Genomic DNA, 16,375 nt, shown 5'->3' on the forward strand with positions numbered 1-16,375 from the left:
CCACCTCATGCAGGGTTTTCACCAGCTTGTTCTCCAGTACAGAGCCAAGGTCTGGGGGAAGGCTAGCTCCCAGAAAGTCTCTCCGCTGATCCTAGTTATCTTCCACTTGCACTTTTTGCTGGAATCAAAAGATTACAAGACCAAGCTCCATGAATTTCAAAGAAGGCTTGACTACTGTAAATCCTATGGAAACTGCTACATAGGTGCACCTTCAGTGTAAAGTTTGAATACTTCAATCACTGGTGTTTATCTTTTGTCAAAAACAAAAGCAGACAAACTAAAAAGCATCAAACCTCATCCTTTCTCAAGAGGAATTTTAATAAATTTTTGAATGCTGCTTGTTGTATTTGATATTTAGATATATGAAATGTTATATACATGCTGTATTTATTGTACAAATTAGAAAAAAATTCTGGGTTGAATTTCCTTGATAAGGAGGGAAAAGGATTTTTTCGCTGTCACTTCAATTCTAATCTTTCCCTGAAGAGAGTAAAAACTAGTAATAAATTGACTTCAGGTTAAGGTGCAATTGTCTGTATATCAATACAGTCCTGGCAGTGAGCTGTGCCTAAACCAGCTCAGAATAATCAACTGTATTGCATATACATCTTAATGCACATCTAGCATGTTATAGGCATATGGATGCATATGTACACGTATTATACGAACAGTGATACATCTGGTGCTACAGCATGCCTGTGTCTCATCATGTGGGACAGAATAGTGGGCTGTGGAAATGCCAAGAGTTTGGAAATGCTGCAGCTATCTTGTAGATTTTTTTTTTTAAATTGAGATTCTTTTACGATTATAGTAGTATTTTTCAAGAATGTTGTGTATTTGGTTTTTCTCATGCCTGACTTAGCTGTATTAGTTAACAGATTCCAGGGTTATGTTGCTGTGCCATGTTGCTAAGCCTTAACACAGATCTGTGGGATGCTCATAAAAGATGTATATGGTACTCATCCAGCTATCTCTCAGCTTAATTCCAAGGCTGGCCCAGTGCTTATGGCACTGGTTAGAAATTACAGTACATATTCCTAGAGAATTCCAAAGGGCATGTGAAAAATAATTAGATTTTACCAGGTCACAGCTGCTCTGGAGCATTGAAAGGTCTTTAATGTGCTGTTGCAAGCAGATTTTTGACTGTATTCTTTTATGTAAACTCCATAAATATACTTCTTAAGGACGTGGGTAGCCTTTAAAATACTCTGCACAAAAAAACCTGTTGTACATGGAGATTTTGACCATGTTCTCCATCTTTTTCTTAAAATTTAGAAATTCAAGGTGTCTTCAAGAGAATGAAGAAGTTCTGTTAATAAGGATGGAGTTACTCACATGTTGGGAATAAAAATATGAATATTTAACACAGACGTGACAAAGCCTAGGAATATAATGAGCGATTTTAATTGAATTTCTAAGTTAACATAGTGTTTTACCTGTATTTTGTTTATAGAATTAATTAATGCTCATGACACTGAGATTAAAGTTCTTGTCAGATCTACAGGGAAATTACCTTTCGGAAGACATGGTAATCTTGTTAACGCTTCATGGGCTGAGAGGGTTTAAAAGGTGTCGGGTGGGAAATGCAGAGTACTCACACTACATAATGCTTTTCGAAGAATTTTACTGCAAGTTTATAACAGACTCCTGTAAGGTGCTATTAGGTCAACATGCTAATGATGATGCTTGGTTTTTTTTCCCCTGAGCATCCTGATGGTGTGGTAAGAGTTGAAGTTCTGGGAACTCCTTCAGCCAAGGGTTGACCTGAATGCCTCTCCCTGTGACTTGGCAGGCTTTTTGGATATACTTTGTCCTGCTGTAGATCAGGTTCCAGTCACATACATTTCTGGGTAAGACATTTATGAAATGTTGAGAAAGCAAACACCTTGACTGGGAAGTGAAATTGAATCTGAGGTCACTCATCCTCGGTGAAGAAGGAGAGGGCTGGCTGTCTTCAAGAATCAAAACTGAACCCTTGCTTCGTTGAGCATCTCAAGGACACATTTCTGTCAGATAAAGCTGAGAGTAATAGTTTGATATTCAATGGAATAAGCTGAAATGAATGTTAGTGGGTTTTAGCTTCAGGCTTTTATGAGGTTATATTGATTTTTCAAAGCAAGCTGTCCCAAATCCAAGTTAGACATAGGCTGATTTGTAGAGACATGTAAGGAAAGAGGACACTGTGATATATGAACTTCGGTATGACACATGTTCTGTAAGGTTTCGTGATACTCACTAAGTAGAGTTTCTCTGTAAATACGTACTGCATTTCATATTAGACTTTAATCTTTAAATGATCTGAACCATTTCAGAATTAGAATCCAGTTTTGGATACATTCCTTCCAATTATAAATGTCTGTCAAATTCAGCTTTCAGCATTGTGTATGTACATATAGTTCCTTGTCAAAGTTGGTGCAGCAGCTCTGTATCCAGTGCAACAAAAAAGGGAGTGTAATCATGCAAGACAGTCCACAGCAGAGCTAAAAAGGTACGAAGAGTCTAAAACTAAATAGTCGTTTAAAATTAGGTGGGCTCAAGTGTGCTTCTTTCTTTTCCCCTGTCAGAGGAATGTTAGTGATAATAGTTGTAATTGTAGTTATTTTGTCTCTCTGTAAAGGCCAGGAGGTTAGATCACTGCACCTGTATTTTCTGCCATTCCTCCCATTTCTCTCCATGCTTTCTCCCTGCTCTTCTTTCCAGCTCTCCTAATCAGCCCCAGGGAAAACCCCTGTCAACTGAGAAACACCAGTGATGCAATCACATCTGTATTTTCCCTAAGGCAAATAAACAGCTTTGCTTGTGAGATCACGTGCTATGGATAGCAAAATTAAGTAGCTTAATAGGGTACTTGAAATTGCAAAGCCTTTGAGTAAGGTATTTATTTTATATTATTTACAGGACATACTGCAATGGATAAAGAAAGCCAAGTATGTAAAGTCCATACCAGGAAAGTTTGCTCCTAATGCTTGAAGTTGATGTTTGTATTTAAAAGGCGATTGCCTCTATTTGTTAGATGTCAAACCACGAAGCCACCATGACAACATTTTTAGGAGAAATAGTGCTAACTCCTTCATAGCTATGAAGAACATGGCGTTTTTCCTGGCTTGACAAAGTAAGTGATGCTGTCAGAACAGAATAGACTTTCCTTTCGCTTGATGTAGCCTTGAAAGTGTGTTAAAGAGAGGAAAAATAGTGTTCCTCCAAAACAACCTTGAAGACCTTAACTGAGATTGTTAGTAATGTCTGGTGTGTGTGAGGAACAATCCTGTGAAGGAAAAAACCTGCTGTTCTGCCCTCAGGGTAGTTCTGCATTTGCAAATTCACGTTTTTATGGATGAGGCCTATACTGAGCTGAACTAAGTGGTAAATGGATTTTTACACCTGCCTCTATAAAAAGGGTTCCAGTTGTACACAAATATGTAGAAACCCCAAAAAACAACAACCCAAAACCTTCTGAAATGGCAGAAAAAAGTCTGGTGCAATTTTGGTCTTGGGCTCTTTCTCGGAGCTTTATTTGCTGCTTATGTAACAGTTACCCAGAGCCAGCCTTTGAGGATAGCTATGCATGGCAGGGGTGATTTGGGGCTTGCTAAGAAGGGGCTTGGGATGGATGACTCCTTTCTGTCCATGTTCCTGTTTTTCCTGTTAATGTTGGAACTCATTGCTGCTCCTGCTGTTGCCTGTTTAGATACTGATCAGACAATCAGTTGGGCAAAATTCATGTTTCTTGCTATATTTTCCTATGCAGTTTTCATAAATCTCAGTTCTTCATAGGTTTGTTCTGAAAGCTTGAAAGTCATATGCTTTCTCTCAAGTCTATTTTCAGGCCACGAAAATGGTTCTTTTGATCCTCTCTGTTTTTATTTCCTGATAGCACCAGAGGATTTTCCACCTTTGTCTTTCCTTTCACAGTACTCAGCCTCCCCTCTGCCAGGCTCTCTGCATACGCCCTGCCTCTTACCCACCTCCTCTCCTCTTCCTGCAGTGCCCAATAGCTGTTTCTCCACACATCAACCCACATGGGAACACTCACATTCCAGCTTTTTGTGCACTGGTCTTATGCCGGGAGAAGCTGCTTCTGCTGAACTCTTTTCTCTCCCTCATTGTCCTTCTTTCGCCCATTTTACATTTTAGATAGTTTCCTATTTTCTTTCCTCCTCCTATTAGTTGAGCAGTTTCACTTAGGTCTAATCTGGTAAAATTACAGTGGCCAAGTTTTCTGCAGCTGTATAATGTATGAGTTCCCCAATTTGAATATTTAGCATTCTTTGTAAACTCAAAGCAAGTGTATGGGGATACAGTGCTGCTGAAGGCATTAGGTGGTGATCTGTAAGCTCTACAAAAATGTACACCCCCTGCTTTGCAGGCAAATCAAATCAAAGCATTAGCACACAGTTTTGCCCAAATGCACCACCCTAGTTGTTTGTGTCTAGTCTGTGTTAACATCTAGCAATGAGCCGGAGTCTCTGCATTTGCTGATTTGCTTGTGTAATACCTGGGTTTGAAATTATGAAAGACTGTGCCAGTGTTGAATATATGAATAACTCAAAAGTGTTTATCCTCAGGAAGGACTAAGTTTACGTTGTCTGAACAGATTTATTTAGTCGTGAGCAGGGGTTATTATTGTGTCTTCGTCTGTTCAGCAGGAAAGGGTGTTTCAGGAATGGCTTTGCACAACGGCAGTTAACGGAGTTGGCAGAATGTTATGGGTCGATCTGGTCATTAAAAGCGAATTAACAGGAATTTTGAAATTTCCCTGACCGTGAGAAATGTAGTTACATTTGATGAAATTCTGACTCAGGAAAAGGACACACATGCAGAAACTTTATCTTAGTTGAGAAAACAAGTAATTTTTGTAGAGGAGTCAACCCCACCAGCACCATCTGCATGAATTGGTGCGGGCGCTGGCGTTTTTTCAGCATCTGCTGGCTGAATGTGCTATGGAAAGATCCTTGAAGCTAAACAGAAAAAAAGATAGTTGTAAGGCATATGTGTGTGTTCTTTCACATTTCCTTTCCTTGTAGTACATTATTAATAGTGATTTTACTTGTTACCTGTGAAATTTTGTTTAGAATTTACCTCAAATGCAAAGGAGATCTCATTCCTAAAGCACTGGCATGCTCAGCAGAGGCATCCTATTTCCTTTGAGTCTCAGAAGCACATTCAAGTTGGAGGGTTTCCCAGGTATTCCTAGAGCAATCTCTCTTCAGTTTTCACCCAGTTCCAACACCTAGAATGACGAGGGACGCTGAGGAGTGAGGGAAGCTTTCCGCCACCAGGTCTCTGCCCAGAGCTTGCTGGTAAGCAGGGAAGTGAGGAGAAGGTCTGAGAACCAGGAATTACTTTGAGCAGGTGATGGACGTGCATTATTTAGTGGATAGGACTTGCTGCTGCTGAAGATGAAGTTCCTTGAAGTGCTAAGAGGCTGAATTTTCATGGGAATCAGAATCTGAAATTAATTTTAAGCTTTGTATCTGGAGCAGTGTTGTATATTTTCTTTTTTTTTTTTTTCCCTTCCTTAATCCATCTTTAATCTCCTTCCTCAAAGGTTTTGTTCTTTGGCCTTTGGTGAAGACACACTAATTGCTGCTGCCAATCCCAAGGCCTTGGGGAAGTGTTGGGAGTCCTAAAGAGAAGTAACTTGTAGGAACCCATAAGAGACCTTCAGCTCTGTGACTCAGGAAAACATTGGCATTTTGGCTGACCTTGGGATGGATGTAGCTGTGCGTGATGTGCAGCACGTAACAGAGTTGACTTGCCTGAGAAGGTGACAACAGCAGCTTTGTTAGTGAAGAAGAGAGTCTGACTCTTTCTTTGAGTTCCTTGTTTCTCCTCACCTTAAAAGTAAGAAAACCAAACTCCTGCCTTTCACATACACAGCTGAGCATGTTTTAGTCTCCCCTAAGAGTGGTCTACACTGTAATAGCTTTGTATCCAATTCTGGTGGGGAAAAAGATTTTCAAAGCTGCTTCACTCTTCCACCTGTTTCTCCACCCTAAAGCCCACTGCTTTTTGCTGAAGGTTTGTGGCATTGATGCCAGAGGCTTCGTCTCCATTCCCTTTGGAGAGGAGTTGTAAAAAGGGTCAAAGGCAGGCCTAGCTCTGCCAGGACAACAGGTTAAATGCAAGCCTGTAGCAGTCATTACAGTTTAAGTGATGCCATGGGATAGAGAGATCAGTGATATACACTCTTGAGTGGTTTGGCTTTTCATTTCTTTGCTTGGTACTCTAGATGAGTTTTAAAACCAGAATATAAAGCCGTTTCTAATCTTCAGGTATTTTGACAAAACTTGGAGGTGCAAAACTCAGTTTTGCACATTGCCGTGAAAGCAAAAACTACGTGGTGGTGGTATTGACAGGGCTAGCTGGACCTATGATCTGAATCAAATATGGTATGTCTGTAGTCCTAATTAAAGAATTACTGTATCTCTCTCCACATAAGCAGGCTTTCAGATACAGTAGCATGCATGAGAACTATTTAATTACCACTTATTGACAAAAAAAAATATAAAATCTTCATTTGAATGAGAAGAGTCCCTCATTAAAACTGGAGTAGTTCTTGACCTTAGCAATGGTTCTTTAAAATCATGCATTTCTCAAACCACCAGTAGCCTAAACTAGCACATAATTTATAGGTTTTGTTCACCTGATATGTACCTCAGCATATTAGGTAGATTAAAAACCATGCAAGATGCTTGTTACAATAGCAACATAGTTTTGTACATAAAACCTCAAACCTTTTGCAAATAAATTGACCGTAGTACCCCCTGAGATGCAAAGTATGATTTTTGAAGGTGATGCTTGAAACATCTGCTTCTGTAGTTTTAATGCACTGAAACCAGAAGTTTGCCTTGCAAATACCAGCAGATGCAACACCCAAACTCCAAGAGAAGCTCAGGAAGAGCTGTTAACAGCTGCACTGGGAAATTACCTTCATATTTAAATATGAATGCATCTAAAAATAGCCCCAGTGAGAAATGAAAACTCCATTTGTTGTTAGCCTGCCTAGTATTTGTCTTTATTTCTAGTTGATGTTATTTTACGTTATTGTTCGTGGATATAACAAAGCCTATTTCATTTCTTCGTGATCATTTTTCCCAGGGGTTGTAGAGAGGTTCTGATTGCAATTGAAAATTCTTTAGCGAACAAGTCATGATTGCTATGGATTGTTCAACCACAATCATTTAGAGCCTGTGCCAGGTCAGCTCTGTGCTCTCTGTGCTCTGTGCACACAGTGGAGTGTAGAAGCACATAACAGAAGGGATTCAGGTTATTGAGTTCAGGTCCTCAATACTCCAGGTAAGAGCATCTAAAAATGGATTTGCGCAATACATCTGCCTGGCTCCTGCCGCAGAGGGCAGCCCCATCTCCACTTTTGCATCAGCTTGTGTTTGGCCAGGTCTTTAGTCAGCTCAGCTGCCAACTGCAGACTTCCTCCTAGAATGGAACACATTTTGCTGGTGCTGCTTTTCTAGGCAGCTCATGATGGAGCTAGACAAGTGCTGGTGCCTGTGGGACCATCCTGTTCCAGTGTACTTTGGTTGTTGGGTCTGGTGTGCTGCACTGTGTGGCTGAAGTTGGCTTTTGTGGTCAGCTTTAACAGTACTGCAGGTATGCTTTTCAGAGAGGTGAAAAGTCAAGTTTTAAGCCTCATTAGGTGCTCTATTTAGTCTCCATGGATTTAGGGGAAACTTTCTGTGCATGTGTGCATGGAAGAGTTTCAAGTCAAATTCATCTGCTCAAAGAGCAGATGAGCCAGCTCTGAATGACAGCCAGTCACATTGCACGTCACAAATTGCTGCTGGTTCAGTTTCACTTATTTGTTTATTTACTTCACCATTCTGAGCTGCCTGCAAAACAACTGCAAAGCCGTGCTGCCTGCTAGTTATGGTTTTTCACCCACCATTGCCGTTCAGAATTGACTTCAATGCTGCATCTGTGAACTTCTGCCTTAGAGGTCTCGTACAGACTTGTTCTTAGTAAACGTACGAGTTTGGCATATGCAGCTGTCAAATTTCTTACGGTTTATGTCGCCTGTCATATTACTACAAAAACATTTTTCTTCTTTGCTTTTTAATTTCTGAAACGAAAAAAAAATACTCATCTCTTTCTGTAACCTGTAATTCTACATCTACTGTATTTTTAATAACAATAGATGCCATAACATGCTGGGGCTGTTACTGTGGAATTACTTTGTTGTTTTCCTGATGGTCTAAGGATTTTAATATGTTGGCCAAATGCCTCATTGAAAGGATTGTGGTATTGGCATGGAAACTGGCACTTTCATCAAATTGTGTGGCAGCTGTTCATTTTGTCATGACTGTAGCAGCCCTTTGCTCTCACAATGTGGTGCTTGCGTTACTTAAAGTTTCAAGTAGAATCAGTCTCATGTCTATTGCTGAAATGTGCAGCACTTATTCTGGGAGTCCCTGAGCAGTGGGTGCTGCCAAAGAACAGGGCAGGATCTCTTCACTCTTGTGACCAGTGACTCGAGGAAATGGAATGAAGCTGAGCTAGGGGAGGTTTAGGTTGAATATCAGGAAGGGTTTTTTTACCCAGAGGATGGTTGGGCACTCAACAGGCTCCCCAGGGAAGCGGTCCCAGCACCAAGCCTGACAGAGCTCCAGAAGCATTTGTACAATGCTCTCAGGCACATGGTGAGATTCTTGGAATGTCCTGTGCAGGGCCAGGAGTTGGACTCAATGATCCTGATGGGTCCCTTCCAACTCAGCATATTCTGTGATTCTGTGATTATTAATCCTACGTAGCCAGCTCTGAAACCCACCTGCCTTCTCATCCTAGGGTGGTTTGGGTTAGTTCCCTTCTTAGAGATGAAGAGAAGTTACTAACATTGACCATTAGCTGCTTTTGGAGTGACTGCTGGGAAAACACCACTGTAACTCTGTTAACCCAGGAATGCTGTGTAGAAACGCAGGGAATGGGCAGTTTGTCCTTTGCTATGGTACCCCAATCTGTAGAACACTGTGTACTAGGAAAACATATTCATATAAGCTGGGCCAGAGAGCCAGGAGGACATGTTATGGGTTTGAATTTTCATTTTGTAGAGCAAACATGTTGCTGTGTTGTTTTTGTGGCAAAAGGCAGAGGTAGATGGGAATGAAGGCAGCCGTGGCAGCCAAACCAGGAGTCATTTACCAGAGGAACGATGAGGCATCACTGACAGGCACTGACCTGTTGCTGGCCTGTGAAGGGTTGTACCTTTCCACTTTGAAGCTCTACAAGTTTAATAGTTTTAACCCAGAGACTTTTGAATTCTGTTGGATATCCTTATAATACCATAGATAGCTTTGTATACGTATTTTTTATTTCATCTCATGGCACTGATATGCTGCCTGGATTATAGGCATCTTTTTGAAAATGCTAATTAAGGTTCCTTTAAAGTTTTTGGATTTGCGGACTGAGCTGTCTTCTGTATTGTTTCAAAAGTGGGTGTTATAAATTTTGCAGGCATTAGTGTGTTGTTTAGAAAACAGATGTTATTTGATATCTTCAAGTCATCTGACTTTTTCTGGGTAAGAGGGAGAGCACTGCAGACAAAGAGGAATTTTAAAACCTGTGCTCTCGTGTGTCCTGTGGCTTGCCAGCTCTTTTACCTCTTTCTGCCTGGCTTAGTCATCCATCTAGTTAGTGGTGAGTCTGCTTTAATGTAGGCACTTGAGGCCTGTGTTTTGAGTCTGTTATTTGAAGTGGAGTTCATAGCATTTTAAAATTTTAAAACCATTACTTTGTAATAGTATATTTCAGTGATCTGCAGCAGAGAAAACAAATTGGTTAGTACAGGAGTAAATAATCTCCTAGAATAAGGAAAAAAAATACATAGAAGAATAAAGGAAATATTTTATGGCTTCTAGAACTTTTTTTATAATCAAACGTGACTGCTTTTCTCCCTGTCTGTGCTCTGCACACACATGCACATACATATTTTCTTTGCATTCCAAAAGTTTCTGATCAGAGCAGCTAGTTGCAGGCACAAATGCTGTTAGGAAAATATCAGTCCTAGAAACAGCAGCTATTGAAAGATTAGAAGTGACTGAAAACAAAATCTTGTAGAAGAATTTCTAATGTAATTGTAACATAATTTGTTGCTGCTCTTGCTCTGCTATGGCATGATTAAGTACTGAATTTGAATCTGCTTTTAAAGGAAAATGCTTAGTTTCATTCCACAGCACAATTGGCAACTAAATAAAAGTTCAGACTGGATTTTTTTTTCCAGCCCTCTTTTCACAGAGAAAGAAAAATGTACATAGGGTCTTTTGTATTTTGCAGAGAGGAAGTGTAGCACAATAGACCGTCAGAGGAAAGCAATTCCGATAATCAGTTTTCTGTACTACTTATTACAACTGGTCAGGACTGAGGTTTAATTAAATTTTAGGGATAAAGGACAATAGAGTGTGCTAAGGATGGCGAGTCAGCTTAAACGTAGAATTTCCTGGCTTTAATCCATTTCTGTGCCAACTCAGTAGTACTTCAATGTATGACTTCAGATGGGATTCTCTTGTATAGAAAGTAATAACTGTTGAGGTTTTAGAAGTTTTCCAGGGTCTCTTGACTTCCAGAGTAATTATTCGTTCATGAGTGGGTAGTGGGAGTGCGGCACCTGGGAATGCCCCCCTTCTGTGCCAAGTTTTAGCACTGTGGGTTTACTCAGTAAGTTGGCATGTTTGTTAGTTTGTAACTGTTTTTAAAACAATGCTAAAATATTGTGGTTTCTAAAGGATAGTTTATTAAGAGCAAATGCTTTTTGACTCTTAAATGTTTTGTATCAAGTTGAGAGAAGATGAAAATACCCTGGTGTGCCATTATGACATTTAGAGTGACCTTCTGTATAATGGGGCCCAAATAACCTCTTGACACTATTTTTTGGTATCACAGCTGTCACAGGCACAGCTTCAAAAGGCATCCTGTCTTCCAAGGTGAAGAGTCCGCTGTGTATCTTAAATATGAACTGTTGCACGCTTGTCCTCCAAACTGCCCTTGCTGTTGAAACCCGTTCCAGTTTGTGATCTGCCTGGTGTCAGTGGCATTGGACATTCTCAGCAAGACGAGTAATCTACGTGATAAGAATTATTCTGGGGTTTGATGGCTGCAGGTAAATCATTCCTACCTTGATGTTGGATGCATACATTAATTACATTCTTCCATTTGCCCACACTGAAAAAATTTTTCTAGGTTTTGAATTCCTTCTTTAGAGCTTTTCTAGTGGTTTTCTAGAGCCATTAACATTTTTTTCCCCAGGATGGATACAGCTGCAGCAGTGATTGCTTCAGATTGTGTTCAACCAACAGTGCAAATTCAGAATCAAAAAGAATTAAACAAAATTTGAATTCTTTATTGATAGCATTCCCACTTTGGCATCCTTTTTGCTATGCTTTTTTGTCAGACTGGCAGTCTACAGACTTTTTAAAACTAGTTTTGTAGAATTCTTTTTCTCAGGCACATCTAGAGTATCAAAAAAAAAAAGAAAAGAAGAAAGGACTGTCTTGCAGGGTGCCTGGAATTTTGCTTTTCTATTCTTTAATAGTCACAAGAAGCTTGAGCTGGTACTTCTGCCCTGCAGTACTTCTGTACTACATTAATGTTTATTAATGAACAAGTGGCACTGTTTTAGCATACACTTACATAATTATTAGATAATTAAATAAAATATATTAACTGTGAGAACCCCAAAACACTATGTTGAGCTATGTTTAATTTTCCCGCCGTGAAAGAAGACACTGCTTCACAAGCTTTCCTTTACAGGCTTTTTCCTTCACACACTTTATACTTCTGTGGGTGATATGCTCAGCTAAACTGGCATGTTATGCACAGTCTGTGCTGCACTTTTGCATTACAATAGTTTTTCTTCAGTAATGACGTGAGAAATTCAAAAAACCCAACATGATAAATCAATACGTATCTTAAATCTTTTGTATCTGTCTGCTTTTTAGCTGCTGTTACAGGGTACATTTGTGGTCCTACATGGTATGGGCTTTAATAACTAAAATTTGAAAAGCTTTTGGGCCTAAAAAAAAATGTTCGTAATTAGTTAATTCTGATGTAGAATTAATTTTATTGAATAAATTAGAAACTATAATAAAATGGAGGAGACAAGAATTTTGCTGATGCATGATTAAAATGAACACTGCTTCACACTACCTAATTGTATAAACAGTATTAGTAAGCCTAGTTTTATCGACTGTAAATATTTGGATTGGTATTTGTCATAGCATTTAGTTAGGACAAGCCCCTATACTGTATTTATTCCCAGCTTAAGACATGCTGCTTTTACACAGATGTTCCAAATCAGTGTATTCAGGCTGCTTATTCCCACCTACTTTCATGAATCATTTGAAAGGGGAGGATGGAAAACACTGACAATCTTAGCAGATTCAATTCCAAACTCATTAATAAATACGTTTCACACGCCCCCAAACCTTGAATTAACAATAAACCTGATATGAGAATGTGAAATTGATACCTACTGCCCATTTTTTCCAGTGTTTGTGCTGTAAATGGTACAGGAAAGGCTGTTGAGTAATCTTGCTCAATGATGGGCTACATAGTGCTTTTACAGAGACCAATTTTCTGCTTCAGACAACAAACTAGATTTTGGTTTATTTTTTTTTTAAATTCTAATTGCTGAAAAATTATTTCAGCTAGTCTTGCTTATCATATAACAATAAAGCTTTAGGGCAATTGACCTGCTGACCTTAATTCCCAGGAAACTGTCACATTTCTTCTTTATTCCTTTGTTCATCTTAACAATGTGACCCAAAATACTACTGAGCTTTAAAGTTTCTCAGCGTAGTACGGTCAAGCTTTAGTCGCCATAGTTACAGTTCAGCTCTGCAGGTCAGAGGGCAAAAAGATTAATGATGTCAGACACATCTTTAAATGGTTCTTACACCGCTTCGCCATGCGGTGAGCAGCTGAGCATATTTGAGATGACAAAGGCCTTCTTAAGTCTTGCTAATAGAGGATCTTTGGAGACGTCTGATGGAAAGGTCCTTTCCGCTGTGCGCTGGCGTTCAATATTGAGCGGCGGTGGGCACTGGCGGTGGCTGCTTCGCTGCACACTGTCAGAAGAATATTGCAAAGAGTGGATAAATAGCTGCTGCTCCCCTGCGCCTTTCGTTCTGGGCATCCAATTCCTTTGTCCAGGATTCAGTCTAGTGGTTAAAAGCCTCAGAGAGGATGTAAAATAGTAAGCTGGAAGAATGTATTGCCATTCTTGATGAAAGACGTGCTCTTTCCTTCGCATTGGTGAGGTGAAGCCAAGAGATCTGTGGTTGGCGTGCCTGTTTCCTGGTAGTTATTAATAAAAGCCCTTCTTCATACATGCAATAGTCAGACAGATATTAAAAACATATCTACATTCTTCATCTAGATAATGAAACTTTTTAAATTAAAAAAGGAAGTATGGCTCGCTTGATGGCTTACATGGGTTCCTTGTGGAATAGGCCTTGGTGGTTTGGTCTCATGTAGCCCGTTTGTATCAGAATTCAACTAGACTAAGTAGCTGTTTGATCATTTTAATTTACGAGCAGGAGTATTTTTCCTTTATAAGATCTTATTACTTGCACACCTGCACTATTGCATTTTTTTCAGAGAATGAAGCATGTTGCACAAAAATGAGAAGCTGTGGGTGACTTGACATCATTGCTATGTTAGTTAAAAAAAAACCCAAACAAACCAAAAACCCCCCAAACCCAAGCAAAGCACTTTCACATGCACTATATCCCAGTATCTTCAGCAAGCTGATTTTGAAATAACATCTGTGTGAACCATGAATTTATTCTTGAAATGGAAATCTAGCTAATGGCTTGTGTAAGTCTCCAAACTGAATAAAAAGAATAAAAACTTTATCATTAAGTATATAAGCAACATCATTATTTTTTATTGCATGTGTACACTGTCCTTCATTAAAATGCATTATCAATTTATCACTGGGTAGTTGACAGCAGGAAAGTAGGAACCGTTGATGTAAAACTAATTTAGATGAAGAGCGGACTCGGAGCCTCTCCGCAACGGAGTGTCCTGGTACTGCTTGATGGAAGAATATTGTCAGTCCTGGGAAGGACTTGGGTTACCCGGAGCTGCATTACAGCCTTTGCTTGCAACTGGCAGAACTGTGTAGTAGTTCCTCTTCAATCCACTGGAATTAATTGCAGCAGAAGACTTTGGACACCTGATGGTCAGCGAAATAAATGCTGTTCTGTCAGGGCTTACTCTGTTGAGCTGTATCAGGGGCATAACAAACAAATATTTATGTTCTTTCAGAGTCTTTAATATATTACTTATGCCTCTGAAAGGTGCACTGTTAGCTTTTTGGATTGTTTTCCTAAATCTTTTTTATCTTTATGTTTGATATTTAACAGATTGTTTTCCCATTCAATCTGAAGTTCAGGGAATGCAGTCTTGTCTTTATTCTAATACTAATGAAGACTAGACCACTCTAATCAGGTTTAAATACTTTTTTCTTTGTTGCTGTGTGGTGAAAGAAAAAGCTCCGTATTTTCCTGTATTACTTTTCCAGCCGTGTAGGATGTATTACAGCCTCTTTCTCTATAGCTCTCTTGTTCCCTTGTTGGCCAAGTGCAAAGTTTCCTGTTCTTCCTCAGAGCACTAATGAAGTACTTGAGAGTTAAGTGCTGCCTCCCATTGCTTGTGTTCACAGGTGCCCTTCTCCACCAGTCCAAATTGTTTCACTGATACTCTCACATCCTCCCCTGTGAGAAGTTGCTGCTTTAGCACCTACTTTTTCACATGAAGTAAGTTTTGATTCCTTCAATTTGTAGAATCATGGAAAGTTTTGGGTTGGAAGGGACCTTAACAATCGTCCAGTTCCATCCTCCTGCCATGGACAGGGACACTTTTCACTAGACCGGGTTGCTCAAAGCCCTATCCAGTCTGACCTTGAACAGTTCCAGGGATGGGTCATCCACGTCGTCTCTGGACAGCCTGTTTCAGTGCCACCCTCACAGTAAAGAATTTTTTCCTATTGTCTGATCTAAACCTACTCTCTGTCAGTTTGGATCCATTCCCCCTTGTCCTGTCACTCCATGCTCTTGTAAATAATCTCTCTCAATCTTTCTTGCAGACTCCCTTCAGTTACTGGGAATATCACCCCTAAGTCTTCTGTTGTATAAATTCTTTCAAGCTTATTCGTGTTTTGAAGACTTTCATATGTCAGCTGAGTTTAAGAAGCTAACTGATATTTTTTAAGACTATTTCTCTTAAAGAGTAGCTGAGTTTGTCTTGGCCTTGGGAAAAACTGAGGAGTTCCATGTATGTGGCATACCTGGATGTACCAAATACTGCAGCTGGGCTCATGGCATACAACCAAAGTGGGAAAGGGGGTCTGACTGCACAAGAACAGGGGCAGAGCTCCAACAATTCACATCGACAGTAAATCATAGATAGAGCACTGGGTACTAAATGAGCGAGGCGCTGCTGGTCCTTGGTACAGGTGCCATACCAGGACAGGGAGAGCTGTTTTCAGGCAAGATACTCTTGTGCAAGGTGAAAAAGCAGCTGCTGCAAACTTTCTGTAGAAAACTATTCCACTTGTTCCCTTACAGCTCTGTGCACACTTCAATTCTTTATCGGTAGAACAGCTCAGCTAAGGGACTTCTTAATGTGGCAGGTTCTGGACTGACAGCACTTGTATCCCCTGGGAGCTGTCAGATACTGTTGCTGGGGTTCGATTTGCCTGTGATCATTCAATGATTAGTAATGACACTATTTATTTATGGTCATTATTTTGAGGGAATTTTATGTGATTGACAGAACCACATAATTAAGAAAGATGAAAAAAAACCCCCACCCCAAACTGTGAGCCAGCCAGCTAGCTCTCAAAATGTGCTCTGTGATGTGGGAAAATGTAAGTGTTATGTCGTTCTGTAGATGTGTTGATTTAGACATTGACGACATAACCTAAGATCCCTTGGTTTCTAGAGCCTTATCAGTGTGTGCTTTACTGGCCTGTTCAAATTGCTAGGAACTGCATCTTGAATTATAATTCTGTAACACTGCAGCAGACAAAGGTTAACCTTAGTTTCCATGTCCTAGTCATGAAATGTATTAAAGGAGCTTGCATCTCCTTAACTGATGGACAGTGATTCTCTACTGGATGCAGACTATTGGGATATAATAAACTGATTGTAAACTTGATAAAACAAATGCTAGAAGAGTCAAAAATCTATTAGAATCTCTGGCTACAAATTTACACATATCCTTCAGAAAAAACCACTAAAATCAAGGAAATATGCCAATTTAATAATGAGTTTTGCTAGGTTTTAATTTGTATGTTTTGAGAGATTTTGTAGACACATGTTCTGATAGATTTTTTGTGTCCATTAAACACCGATATCCT

The 16,375-nt window shown here is 39.7% G+C and overlaps 1 protein-coding gene across 5 annotated transcripts in view; it reads left to right on the forward strand.

The window, feature by feature from the left end:
- MACROD2 (mono-ADP ribosylhydrolase 2) overlaps positions 1-16,375 on the forward strand; it is an 893,899-nt gene that overhangs the window by 112,235 nt on the left and 765,289 nt on the right. The gene's annotated exons all lie outside the window — the stretch shown is intronic.

Source organism: Corvus cornix, chromosome 3 (genome assembly GCF_000738735.6).
Source record: "Corvus cornix cornix isolate S_Up_H32 chromosome 3, ASM73873v5, whole genome shotgun sequence".
In the NCBI taxonomy this organism is placed as follows: Eukaryota; Metazoa; Chordata; class Aves; order Passeriformes; family Corvidae; genus Corvus; species Corvus cornix.